Source organism: Sinocyclocheilus grahami, unplaced genomic scaffold (assembly GCF_001515645.1).
Source record: "Sinocyclocheilus grahami isolate Dianchi unplaced genomic scaffold, SAMN03320097.WGS_v1.1 scaffold296.1, whole genome shotgun sequence".
Lineage (NCBI taxonomy): Eukaryota > Metazoa > Chordata > Actinopteri > Cypriniformes > Cyprinidae > Sinocyclocheilus > Sinocyclocheilus grahami.
The window spans coordinates 109,004-124,116 of record NW_015505475.1 but is presented as its reverse complement, the minus strand read 5'-3'; the positions used below and the strand labels follow the sequence as shown (position 1 = coordinate 124,116).

Sequence of the window (15,113 nt, the reverse complement as noted above, 5' to 3'; positions counted from 1 at the left end):
TGTTGGTTTAGATGCAGTTATAAGTTTATTTAGCTCTTCCTGTCCTATAGCTGTAAAGCACTGCAGTTTATCTTTTGGTGCGATGAATGAAGCTAAAGTATTATACGCTGTAGAATCTACATTTTTTATTGTATTTCTGATGTTATCTATTTTATCAGTGAAGAAATTCATAAAGTCATTACTATTAAACTGTGCGGGAATATTTAGATCGGGTGGCGTCTGGTTATTTGTTAATCTAGCCACTGTGCTAAATAAAAACCTAGGATTGTTTTGGTTATTTTCTATGAGTTTGTGGATATGCTCGGCCCTGGCAGCTTTTAGAGCCTGTCTATAGCTGGACATACTGTTTTTCCACGCAATTCTAAAAACTTCCAAGTTAGTTTTTCTCCATTTGTGCTCAAGACTACGAGTTTTTTTCTTGAGAGAACGGGTGTTACTGTTGTACCATGGCGCAGTATGTTTTTCTCTAACCTTTTTCAATTTGATGGGGGCAACAGCTTCTAATGTTTTAGAGAAGATAGTGCCCATGTTGCTAGTTATTTCGTCTAGTTCATGTGTACTTATTGGTACACAGAGCAGTTGAGATAAATCAGGCAGGTTATTTGTGAATCTGTCTTTGGTGGCTGGAACAATAGTTCTGCCCAGACAATAACGCTGAGCCATATAGTTAATATTAGTAATACGCAGCATGCACGATACAAGGAAATGGTCAGTAACATCATCATTTTGAGGTACGATATCTATATCAGTAAGATCAATTCCATGCGATATAATTAAATCTAGCGTATGATTAAAGCGATGAGTGGGCCCGGTAACGATTTGCTTGACTCCAAAAGAGTTTATTAGGTCAGTAAACGCAAGTCCTAATGCATCATTTGTATTATCAATGTGAATGTTAAAATCTCCGACAATTAGCACTTTATCAACAGTAACCAATAGGTCTGAGAGGAAATCTGCAAATTCTTTTAGGAAATCTGTATATGGCCCTGGTGGTCTATACACAGTGGCCAGAGCAAGAGATACGATAGATTTCTTTTGCATATCTGACAGTGTAACATTAAAGGTGCAATAGGAGATCTTGGAAAATGCTACCTTTAGCCTGATAGCACTGAAAGCGAACGTCCCACCCTCCCTGCAATCGCCGTCCAAAGCCACGCCCCCTGAACGCATTTATGCTCATAGACCAGAGACAACATTACTACAATAATAAATACAACATCAGGTTCCCAATTCCAGCCCATGTTCCGAAGTGATGGGCTGGGCAACGGATTTCCCCTGCTCAGGGAGTAGGTAGCAATGAACTCTGTGTAGGGATCATATCGATCAGAACACAGTTCATGCACGTAGCTCACGCAGGACTAGATTAACCGCTGGGCTACATGTGTCATTCACCAGTGAGAAATCTTTAAAAGTACTACAATACCAGGAAGGAAGATCGGGTTGTTGATGTTTGCCTGCCATTCTCGCTCTGTCTGCACAGTGTGCGTGAACGCGCTGATGACGTATCCTGTCTGCACGAACTGGGTGCGCAGAGGTATGCTAATACATACATTGACAGGCAGGTAGGAAAGCATATTAAAACGCTCGGACATTTCTTGATCCTACGCCTTCCACAGAATATATGAATACAGACAAATACATTTAGACCACTTAACTTAATGATTGCTATCGGGATTAATTTAATTTACAATAGCTGCTTTGGGTGTGAGTGATCTAATGTTTAGGAGGCCAAACTTTAAAAATTGTTTTTGTTAATTTATTTTAAATTTTTTCTGGTTTAATCACGATCAGATTTTTTCTAGATCCTGCATTAAATGTATATTTTGACCTCACTATTCGGGGAACAGACACAGTCTTTATAGATTTTACAGCGCAAGTACTTCTATCATTTAAGCGGGTAGAACAAAAGTCATCAGGGCAGTTATTTGAGATTTTACTTACTAGTCATATTGTAGCATCCTGGAGATGTTGTCCGAAAGGAGTTCCGCTCCGACTCTGCTGGGGTGCAGGCGATCAGCGCGAAAAAGCCTAGGACGCTCCCAGAAAAGATTCCAATTATTAACAAAGAGCAGTTTCTGTTCTTTAAACGATGACAATAACCATTCATGTGCGGCGCACCGTCTCGATCAGGCTCCTGAAGTCCCTCTTCAGTGTCGTTAACCCCCATGTGAAGCACGACCGCTCCGGTGCTCTCGTCGCCCTTCAGGATCGCTGGTATCTGCGCAGAAACATCAAGATCACAAGCACCAGGGAAGCAGTCTGTCAATGTCAATGATGTGACATTCAGCAACAGCAGCACTGAGTTAAAACGACAGTCTGTACTGTCAATGATGGCATTACTACTGATGGTGGTTCTGTTGATGCTGTTACTGTTGGTGGTGTCACTGTTAGTGGCGTTACTGTCGATGGTGGTTTTACTACCGGTAATGGTGCTGTCTATGGTATTACTGGTGGTATCATTACTGCGGATGGTGAAACTGTCAAGGATGTTACTAACAGTGCTGTTACTGTTGATGGTGTTACTGCTGGTGGTGTCACAGTCAGTGGTGTTTCAGTTGATGGTGTTACTGTCAATGATGGCATTACTACTGATAGTGGTTCTGTTGATGCTGTTACTGCTGGTGGTGTTTCTGTTAATGGTGTCACTGTCAGTGGTGTTACTGTCGATGGTGGTTTTACTACCGGTAATGGTGCTGTTTGTGGTATTACTGGTGGTACCGGATGGTGATACTGTCAGTACTGTTATGGTCAGTAGTGTTAATGTCAATGGTGTTACTACCAGTGGCTACTGTCAATGGCATCAATGACAATGACATTACTGTTAGTGATGGTGTTACCGTTGATGGTGTTCAATGGTGGTGTTACTGTTGATGGTTTTATTACTGCCGGTGCTGTTACTGCCAGTAGTTTCACACTCAGTGCTGCTGTTGCTGAAAGTGTACAGTTAGTAGTAACATTATATATTTGACTATAATCAAAAAAGTGTTTACATTTTTGTAAAAATCTAGCAGAAGATTTAGGTTTAACATGTTATTATTTATTTATGCATTATACATTATTTATTTATTGAGATGTTTTTCTATTCAAGCTGCACTACCACCTGCATTTGAATATTGTGTGCTATGCCACGCTGCTGTGACAGACTGACTGCTCTGTGGCAGTTGTGCGGTGTAGAACAGTTGTCCATCTAAATTACGTTGATCACTGGCTGTTAATATTTATGAGGTTTATATATGGGTTTGTAGTAGTCATATTGGTATTTATAGATGCAGAAAACATCTTTAGCTGAAAGATGAACATTTTCTATTCTTCATTGCCCAATTCTGGTTGCTGTTATGCTCTGCAACTTTATCATGCATATCCAATATGGATTAAAACATGTTCAGGTCCCATTTGACCTCTAAAAGTTGTGTTACTGTGAGCTGTTTCCCACTCTAAAAAAGACAATATCATTTTGTTGAGTGTTTTTTGCCATTAATGGCAGCATAAGAAATAATATTATTATGTATAATAACACAATTTAACTAACAATTATGTCTTAGTGCAGGGATTCCCAAACTTTTTTAGCAGCCAAAACGCTTTGACATTAAAAACACATTTGCATGTTAATGGTTCTCTGATTTCAGTTAATGGTCACATGGCATGCAGGTAAACAAACAAAAAAAATTCTTCTGCTGCTGAAACATCCATGGAAAACAAACAAACAAAAAACAGACCACACCCTGATACCAGCTGAAATAGTTGCTGTTTTATTTTACAGTATGGGAACCCCCTTTTGGGAAACCATGTCTTAATGTATGAATTCATAATGTATGAATCTCATTCAAGAACTCTTTCTATACAGCCTGTTTATCTAATGTACTCTAAAATCAGTAGCTCTGGTCGTGGCTTCTGGATGTTCCAGTCGTGCTAAAATACACAATAAAATAACAGCTTTTAACATCTTTTAATATGCAATGGGTAAGAGTTCTGTTCTCTCTTTGTTTACAGGTACAGTCATTAAAATGGACTTCCTGGCCTTCAGATCTGCATATACATGCAGCACAATATCGTCAAGGCAATATGAACCTTCACCAGTGCAGCAGTACGTGGGACAAAACAAACTTCATTTAAACCACATTCACTTGTTCCTATCAAAGGAATTATGCACAGTGTCTCAAAAGGAATCATATGGTCAAATGTGGAATCTAACCATGAGGAAATAGGACAACGTGGTGAAGATAAAGAAGATGTTTTGAAGCACACTGAGGTAGAAACTATTTACTTGAAATCACAGAGTACATGCACAAACAATTTGTGAGGTGCATCTTGATGTTTATCTGCCCCTAAAACAACAACATGCTACTGGGACAGGTGTGTGTGAGTATGTACACGTAAATATGTGTCTTCAGACCAGCAGTGTCATGTTTAAACGTTACAGATCATGTGCTATACCAAAACATATTATGGCATGCATGGAAAGTTGGGCATGGAATAAATCTTGATTATTATGTTAATTAATTTTTTATTTTTCAACAAATTCAGTAGTCATTTTAAGTGGGAACAACTATCACTGACAACAAATTACTTGACTGTTGAGGTTAACATTGTTAAATATTTATTTTTTTAAAGTATCATAGGTTTTTGTATAAAAATGGAATCGGTTAAACTGGTGAAAGGTTATTTTTCTAGCTTTGTAAAATTTTGCTAAATCATTTTAAATTTTCTTTCTTTTTTCCACTCTATTTTGCCTACAGTGAAAAGGAAATGTGTATACATATAGAAATTCTGTCATGATTTCCTTCTGTAATTGTTTATGCAGTACAAACACTGAAACGCAAAGGTTGCTGCAGGTTGGTGTTTTTATTTCTTTTATGATTATTGATATAGTTTCATAATCACCCATCACTGAAAGCATCTACCTCACTGTCCTGATTGGCTGTTTTACTATGCGTTTACCTCACTGAGTTACGTCAAACAGTTCACAAGCCTTATTTCTGGAAACAGCTCGAGCATACAGCATGTCACATTTCCCCACATTATTGTCGGATGTGTGTTGTCCTGACTTTGTCCATTCTGGTTTTGGGCAATCATTCAATCCAAAAAGTCATTACAATAATGTAAAGCTGGCAAGTAAACACTCATCCCAACATGCCCCACAACAGAATAAATAAGAGATTGAAATGTATTCCCCCTGCTTTCTAATGATAGAGATATATAGGCCTAAGAATTGAAATCTATAAATAGATTTTATTAGCTAAAATGTGGGAAATTGCAATGTGATAGAGTTTATATGCTAATGATGATACTTGAGAGATGATTGTACGACAGTAGATTTTCCTAGATTAAATGTGTATATTATATATAATGTCCCTATTTAAATAAGTAATTATTTCGTTAAGGTTTGTTCATGAGCACACATGTATCCATTTCAATTCCTGAAATCCTGACTTTACATGAATACTGTATGAATATTTGCATCATGTCAAATGAATGTCCAACGTCCAGTAAATCATTTTGTCGTCTCTGTGCATCAAAAAACTCTGCTGCTTTGAGGTTTTCCATGTGAAAGCAAGATGCTTCATAATAATTTCTTCACATTGCCATTATTTTCACTCTTTCATTTCATTTACAATCTAGTTTTGATGTATCACCTGTTCTCTGCATCTAAATTGGACAATACTACTGTTTAAAAATAGGACAGACAGAGCAGTAATGGCTGACATTGATTCATTTAAATGGACAGTTTGTTTAAATGAATTAATTCGCTGATTCATTTGAGTCATCACTCAAAAGTTTTTTGCCTATAATACGGTTTATATAAACTTTTGCAATACAGTGATACAGTCATATTTTTCAATTACATTACATAAATTGTGTCAAATATTGCAGAAACACAGACCCAGAGCAATTCATTTATGAATTATAAATCATTATGTTTGGTCCATAATTTCATATTTGGCATAGACAGTGTGTTAATATGATCATGTCAATATAAATTGCACGGCTTTAATCATGTGTTTTACACATGGTTTTCATGTTGGCTTCTGCCCAGTCATTAGACCTGATATGAGCTGTGATACAAACATTTACTTACACATTCGAGTAATCAATAGCATGAATGTATCATGCAGAACAAGCAAAGTTTTTATTATTAAACTGTAATGATCTATATGAAAAACCGCAGGGTATTGGACGCCAGAAACAACTTTCACAAATAAACCAAAGTGACACTTATTCCACATACACTCAGAAAAGCTCTTTCTCTATCTGCTGTGACTGTTTTTTTGATTTGGTGGTATTTAACTGACTTCTTTGGACATACAATATTTTATGAAGTTTTTATGAATTCAAAGCAGGCCAAGTTGTTGACTAAGCTAACATGAATGAATTCTAACACGGCCACTGGCAGTTACCAAATTTGTTATGGCTGTGAGTTACACTCTAAAAAATGCTGGGTTAAATACAACCCAGCGCTGGGTAAAATATGGACAAGCCCAACAACGGGGGTGTTTTGACCTTCTGGGTAGTAACCCAACCGCTGGGTCAAAACAACCCAGTCTCGGCATTTGTCCATATTTTACCCAGTGCTGGGTTGTATTTAACCCAGCATTTTTTAGAGTGTAAGAAACAGGAATTGAATGGCTTTTAAAATTTTAAAATAGACACTGAACATTATTTCTTCAAAAATAAAAAGTTAATCACTAGCTGCTGAATTCAACTTCATGTTCAACTAATAAATATTGTTTAAATAAAATAACATGGACAACAATAGATTTAGTAACGATAATAGAATTAACATCCACCTTATTTTTAGCGTAAGAGTAGGCGCAGCCATTTTTAACCTGCAAGGCTTCCGGTGTCAGTAGCTTCCAGATAGTTTAGCTGTACAAAAACAGTCTTGCTGCAAACTGGTTTTTGTTATCATATTATTTCAAGTCATCTTAATCCGAAACACTTTGAGTTTGTCACTTACTGTTTACTCCACTTTGTTATTCTTCTAGTCTTTTACCTATAGTGGCCAATAAATCGCACAGTCACAGGAAATAGCTTACTCTGATGTTGAATAATAAGTGAATAATAGGAGAAATAGGATAACTTTTATTAAGAAGTGCTGTTACTTTGAACTGAGCTCTTAGACTGTAATTTGGTCATCTTGTAAATCAGATGTTTCTTATATGAAAATGGCAGGTAGATCTGCAGCATTTTGCAGAAGAAAAGTGTAAAAAAATATCACAATTACCCGTCTGCTCTATCTTGCGGTCATGGATGCTGCTGACGTTGATACTTTGTTTATGAGTTTACACAGGCTGCACCTCATGTCATGATTCTTCAAATGTGGCACTCCGTTCATACAGCTCATATCATTCCCTACACATCCCTGATATCCACACATGCGATTTCTATGCTAGATAGATCATAGATGTTCCATCATATCACCGCTTACTGTCTGCTGCGTGTACTCACACATGTAACTACACTGTTGCCTAAGCAAGAAGCGCAAGTGTATGTGCATTTCTGACATGTTCCTTTAATACCATCTTATAAATTAAGTGGTATATATTCAAAGCAGGGAAATATATTTTCAAGAACTCCATTACATAAGCTGATCGTGTATTTATGAAACCGTTGTGAGAAGTTATAAAACAGGCAAAGTGTTGCACAGTTTAGTACCGTATGTGTCTGTTGTTTGTTCATAGTAAGCAATAATGCATGATAAATCGTATGAATACAATGTTGCTTTGCACATGATGTTAACTGGTTGCTCATGTAAATATATTTCTTTACTAGTGCCTTATATCATGTATCATATCATCAGTGAACGAAACTGAAATTGCTAGCCATTCTAGATCATGAATTTTGAGATTATGATGTCACTGATTCCTTTTGTAATATGAATGTATTGCACTCAAAGTCTTCCTGGGATTGTAATATTCTTCATATATGCTCATGTGACATCCTGTGTTTCTAAAGGACTGATCCCCATGTTTCAACTTTTCAGCAATGCCCAGTATAAAGACTCTTCACAACAACATTTTGGCATTTGTGCAACAGAAAATAATCCTTTCATTCATAAACATTTTTTTTGCAGTTAAAGTCATATATAGGTTCAGTACAAGTTAAACTCCGTTGACAGCACTTGTGGCATAATGTTGATTACCACACACAACTTCTGGGTTACAGTAAGGCCTATCCATAACTGTAAAAAAAAGTTTAGTGTAAAAAAAATCATATTTGTAATTGTTATATTTAATTCTGCAATGTAGACTTTAAACCCTACAGCAATAACAATTACAAGCACGACTTTACAGTAATACATGTTTTGACAGAAGCAGGGCCGTGCACAGACATTTTGAGGGGCAGTGGCCCAAACCAAAATTATCCAGTTGTTACAAATCTAAAATTAATAGAGAAGACAGCACACTCTGTAATAATTTCAGATTTTATTGTAGATGTTTTGATAAGAATGGGCTCTCCCTCACTCTCTGAGCCTGCTTCTGCCTCATTTTCAATGGAAGTAGGGGAGAGTGGGGTAAGTTGAGCCAGTGGGTAAGTTGACCCACCCCCTGTTTCTTGGCATCTGTACACTTTTACTCTCAGGTGACCATGTATTTTGGAACCATCCATCATTTCTGCCAGACTGTATGAAGGAGAAACACATGGGGGGAATGGAAGGCACCCATTTACTTTAAAAACAGTTTTTGGCTTGTCAAAGTAAAATTTTAGCATAAGAGATGTAATGGTTGTTACATCAAAGCAAATTTATCCAGGTCTAAAAATATTTATGATACATATAGGTGATTTAGCAACATATAAAACCATGCAAATCATTTAGCTAAATATTAACCTGAACTGGTAAGCAACAGTAGCTATTTCCTCCAAAATGGCAGCTATGGGGCAAAGTGAGCCAAAAGCTGTGGGGTAAACTGCGTCAGCATTTTAACTTACCCCACCATAAGGCACTGTAGTTAAGTTACATTTCTGAATTATAAACTGGTATTTTAATGAGATATTACTGGTTTAGTTTATCATATATACATATTTTATTTGATAGGGACAGTGTACAAGTGCACCAATCCTTCTCTGATAAGAACCAGAAAATGCTTTTCATCGCATTATAATCAGATATATCTTTCCACCTGTAGTCCCTAATGGCCAAACAAACTCTCTGTTTAGTTTGTTTTTAGGAAGGCTACAACGTTAGTGTTCAACATATTGTTTCAGAAATACATACAATTAAATATTGAAATTTAAACTTCATTTGGTTGGTTTACTTCATGGTTCATATTAACTTCATGCAAAGAAATATGACTGTTTGTAATAGGAAATTATTAAATTAGATTTTTTATTGTTACTTATTTCACATGGGTTTGAATCAGATTTGGTCAGATGATCATTTTACACCCAGATGGTGTCTTACCCGCTAACTCGACTCGGGTCAACTTAACCCTAACCCGGGGCAAACTGAGCCATGGGAACACTTTTTTATAAGAAGCCATATTTTTTAGAACCCTTTGTCATAGATACATTCTGATCATTTAAAATGATAGGAGTACTTTCAATAGGATAGGATAGGATACTTTCATTGTACTTCAGCATAATTTTAATTTATTCTGAGGACCACAAAAGCAAAAAATGGCTAATCTTACCTCACTCTCCCCTATAAGTATTAGACATTTAATTTAATAGTTTACAGCATAAATCTATATTATATACTAAGCACCACACAGATCGTGAGAAATGCTGCATAGCGGGTGGGAAAACACGGAGCAGATTAGCGGAATCAGCGGACCTTTAGCGGAGTGGGAACAGACCGCTTTGAGCTGGGGTGATGGGGGATTGGTGAGAGGGGCAACTCAGCCGATGAGGGCAAAGAGGTAGTGGCGGCTCGTCGGCAGGGGAGGCACAGCTTCCCCATAATTTTGAGGTGAAAATGGGAAGACGATTTAATGTAAAAAAAATAATAATAGCCAATCAGCATCGAGTGTTCACTTTCAGCGCTGAGGAGTGTTGCGAAAAGAACCCTTGCAAGGGAGGCTAGCCTCCATTCTGATATCAACCAATCATCAAAGAGACGTAAATTACGTGATATTAGTTTGAATGTCTGCGCTGATAATGTACCAAGTACTTATGATGAGTAGCGATATTGAATATTTGATTGTCAACAGATTTACCAAGCTGTCATTCAAACAGTAAAGAGCCTAAGCTGGATATAGGCTACAGCAGTCGGATTAATTAAATGGCGCACCAGGCAGCTCTCTTTTAACAGACTTTTAAGAAGGGATGGATGTTTGCTTCAAGTGATAGGCCAGGTAAGTGAAATTACATTATCTTGCTGTATGTCATTTTCTTTACGTTCTCTGACTAAAAGCAACCAAAAAGCCATTTTAAAGTGGTTAAGCAAATAATAATCATAATAATCGGCAGGGATCTCAGACCAATACCTCTGCCTCCTCTATTTTAAAACCCACGAGCCGCCACTGCAAAGGGGCAGTGGCTCTAGCCACCGGGCCACCCCCCCCTGTGCAGGGCCCTGGACAGAAGAATTAGTGTCAGTGTTATCTATAAAATTCTAAGCTTTACTTTTTTTTGCTTTTAAATCTTCCAAAAATTATGGAAACCCGTTTCCGCCACTGAATTAAAAAAAAAGTTTACTTTATTTCTCAGAATTGCGACTTTATGTCTCGCAATTGCGAGTTTATATCATGAAATTCTGACTTTATGTTTCAGAATTGCGAGTTTATATCTCACAATTATGACTTTTTAACTCGCAATTGCGAGTTTGTATCACACAATTATGAGAAAAAAAGTCGCAATTACCTTGTTTCTTTTTTATTCAGTGGTGGAAAGGCGCTTCCATAAAAAATAGTCCCCATTCACATCCATTAAAAATTTCTCACCTTAGCCTAGATTAATTTTTTTGGGGGATATAAACATCATGCCATAAATTCTTCTAATTTGAGTTTAACTTGTACTGAATTCAGAATTTTCCTTTAAATCAATACATTCAATGACATAACTAGTTTTCAGGAGCTTGCAGAATAGACATAAACTAAAATGGCAACAGAATGCATTAGCATAAACCTACATGGCAATGATCAAATCTTGTTCAAATCACCCCAAATTAGAGCCAGATAGAAAGAATAAAAAAAAACACTGTGCTAAACAGTCGAAAGCGAGAATGCTGCACGATGCAACGCAGTCGCAACAAATCAGAACATATCTGATGTTTATTTGAAAACAGAATTTTCAGTAAGGTTTCATTGTGGGTGGGTATACCCTGCATAATGCTGAACAAATAAAAAACAAGCAGAGATAGTGAGGATGACGTGTCATGTCTGATTAGAACATGATGTTGAGCTACAAATGCATCAGATCGTCCATCGTCTGTTTTCATACTGCATGTGTGTGTGTGTGTGTGTAGTGCAGCTGGTGTCCATCTGAAGAGCCTTAGCACTTTGTTAACACTGTACAAAGGTGTCTGATGTGTCCAGTATGATGTGTATGAGTAGTTCCTGTACTAACTATTGTCTGATGTCATGTTCTTCCTGCTTCTGTATTGAATCATTAGCCATTTATTGTGTAAAATACATCAGTGAGTCTGCTAAAATGTCCAGTAATGTCCTCTGTCTAGTCTTCTTACTCAGCAGGGTAATGAATTAAGTGTCTTAGTTGATGACGTAAATGTATGGTATACAGTAATTTTGATGTTGTGATAGAGAGTATGTTGTATACCTGAGGTAATCTATCTATATATATATATTTGAATTATAAACGTACAGAATGTATGCAATAAATCTCTTTGAATACTATTTTTGTCTGATCTCCCATGTTTAATCAAGTCATTTTTACAGCACTTGAAATGGTAAAATGGTGCACCATTGTCTCTGGACCCCAGCCTGGTTCCATCCAGACTAGGGACATCTAATTGGTGACCCCTGGTATAGACAAGTAGGGCATGACTGTACTGTGTTTGACTTTTAATGGTACACACCTCATTAATTATGTTCTCTTTGTATTTTGTGAAAAATTCAATTGTTTAAGTGAGGGAAATGTTAGTCACAGGAAGTGCCAGCAAGGCCGTACCTTCCAAAACTGGTTAAAAGGACCTGCTTACCAACTGAACAGTCATTAGAGGTAATATTAGAGGCTGGAATACACTACGCAGTTTTTCCCCAGATTTTTGTCTGGAGGAGTTGCTGAAAGTCAGAGCCATTCTGCAGATTTTGTGCAAATATGACTGAATATGTTCACCTTGGTCCATCATATGACTGATTATATAGACCCAGAACAAACTTTTTTAATTTTAGTCAGAACAAACTTTTTTAATTTTAGTCAGTGTGTAGTGTGTATGTTTGGGCATAAAAAATATCTAGAAAGTTACAAATCTCAAAGTCCACTCCAAAGGGAGATATTTAGTTTAAAAAAAAAAATCAATTTTCAAGAACTACAACAAACGGCTCGTTTAGACTACAGCGTTTGGTTTCCAGGCTTTGTGATATCACAAAGCGGCTCATTAGAATTAGGTCGCGGTTAGAACGCTTGGTTGAGTGAGCGCATGAGACGAGATGATGAAGAAGAAGAGCTGTTGCAGAGTCTTCAACGGATTTCCCCTGCTCAGGGAGTAGGGAGCAATGGACAACTGTGTAGGGACCATGTCAATCGGAACACAGCCGCCGGTGTGCCTACACTCATAGAAAATAATGTGTTCGAATTTTAAAGACGTGGCGCGACGCTGCGCTTCTCATCCGGTGCGCGACCGCCTGAAACGCTGTTTTTTTTTCACTTCCAAAAGCGGGCGATGTCAGGAAACAGTGGTTGCAATTTACTTTTTAACTCTGTTCCTGAGCATTATAACCCCAATTTGCTATTGTGTGCTGCGCATTTTACTGAGGACAGCTTCCACAACACGAGTGAGAAGTGCCGGATTCGCCAAAAGCTTTTGTTGAAAGACAGAGCAAGAGGCGGGGCAGTACTGAAACACCGTCTAAGCTGTTCGCCAATCACAACGCACTGGGACAGCTAACCAATCACAACACATTTTGTTTTTCGGAAGGCGGACCTTCATCAAAGCCGGAACTAATCGAGCCGTTTGTGCCAGCCTGGGGAGAAAGGTATTTTAATAATGTAAATTATGTGAAAAATAATGCGTTTTTCGAACCACCAAGCATGAGAGCATGTTCTAGTACACCCCCAAAACAAAATCAAGACTTTGTAAAAGAGCACAATAGGACCCCTTTAAAAAGCACTTGATTTGACAAACTCAAATACAGAATTTTTACGTGAATTTGGCAATTGAGTCTTTTATCCAGTTCTACTTAATTCTGCCTTCAGGTTCTTCTGCAAAGTTAGTTCTTCTGAGCTTAGATTCACAATTACGTGATTTGACTTTACATAATTTTAGTCAGAATAAATTAGATGTATGGGGCGATTTCATATTTCTATTTAATTTTTAAGCCTTTTAGGCCTAGTAAGATAACAATGCGGCTTATCAGGGAGTAAATATATTTCGGCATATTTGTGCAGTCAACGCAGAAATAAAACCATTAATAATTAAAATGAATTGTAACCAATACAAATGTGCTTCTAAAATAAATGAACAAAATGAATCCTACTAATGCTACAGTTTCTTTAAAAAAAAAATACAAAAAATGTAATGCTAGTATCATCATCTTATCACCACATGGAATTGTACTGAACAATAATGACTGTTTTCAAACAGGTTTCTTGAACACTCCCCTTATTTGCCACTGGTCAAAAACAGATAGTTCCACTCGATACAGATGCCATTTATTTGAACTACAGTAGTTACTATGTCCAGCTGGTCAGTTATCTCTAACAGACAGAGATGACTAAAATGCACGAGGAAGTATTTAAAAAAACTGATTTGATAAAATATTATAACAGATATTGTTGTGTTAACAGGACTTTAAAAATTCCATGGGAACCCGGGAGACACAAGAACTAAAAATAAACCCAATGACAACATTATTACATTCTCTTGTGAAGTCAAATGTGTATGCTCAGCTTAGCAGCCTCTGGGTTGGAAACTGATTTGAATACGTTGAAGAAAAGGAGATAAATGATGTGTCTTGTGTGTTTAATACAGAATGGTGCAGTGCAGTAAATCTGGTCATGTGCATTTCATGATGCAATCATCACATACACACACAAATGCACTTTACCAATGAACACATCTGTCAGTTTTACTCCATTTCCATTGGTTATGGTGTGACACACAGCTAATAATAGCACCCAACGGTCTGACCCAACAGCCCCTAGTGCTCCAGCGTTCGTCTTGAAGGGCACCGCGTGAGTCTCCTGTTCATCTTCATTGCTACGGCTCTTTTAAATAGAGCACAAGTGTTATATAACGGCCCAGTGCATTCATGAATGAGAGCGGAGGAGGGGTGCTACATTCATACTCTAAGACTGCACCTCTCCTCAGCTGTCGTTCTGCTGAAATGAATGCAGAGAAGCTAAACGCCGCTCGCAGATCTTATTCATGTGAAGGGATCTGTGGGAATTTGCGAACTGGACCCATAATCGTGATTCCTCAAGAGTGTTTGCGTAAATGTGATCACCCTTTCGAAATGAAATGAGCTCTGCGGAGGATCCTTGAAATGAAATGAGGAACGGGGCTGTCAGAGACATGTAGTACACTAGCGACTGTTGCTAGGCAAAAAGCAGAGTTCACATCGGCAGGATTAGCATACGAGAAATACTCTGAGGAATTTGTTTAATGTAGGCTAAAACTGTATTCCTGGTATCAGGTATTCCTGATTCTAAGTTCAATTACGTTCTTTAAAAATGGGGGGGGGGGGGGGGGGTGTAAACACATGTTGTACTTTATGAAAGGTCATGTAACACGATAATAGATTTATGATTCTTTAAGGAAGCATGTCAGATAAAAGAGGAAGGAGTTTTGTGGTGTGGTATTCTTTAAAGCAGTGTGACCTTTGTGAAAGTGCTTTTTACAATACAAACTGCTCCAAAGCAATATCAAGAACATGTTCCATATTTAACCGCAAATTCAAAAGAAATTTGAATTTCCAAAATAAATAGGACAGAAAGAAAGTTTTTGATAAAATTCCTAAAATTCTCTGCATTACAGTTTTTTAAATATATACTGT

At 37.4% G+C, this 15,113-nt stretch overlaps 1 protein-coding gene across 1 annotated transcript in view; it reads left to right on the top strand.

The window, feature by feature from the left end:
* Positions 1 to 4,492, top strand: part of LOC107601006 (shaker-related potassium channel tsha2-like) — a 13,198-nt gene extending 8,706 nt beyond the window's left edge. The window contains exon 3 of the mRNA XM_016293020.1: positions 3,991 to 4,492. The gene's annotated coding sequence lies outside the window, so the exon portion shown is untranslated. The remainder of the gene's footprint in view (positions 1 to 3,990) is intronic.
* The last annotated feature ends 10,621 nt before the right edge of the window (positions 4,493 to 15,113 follow it).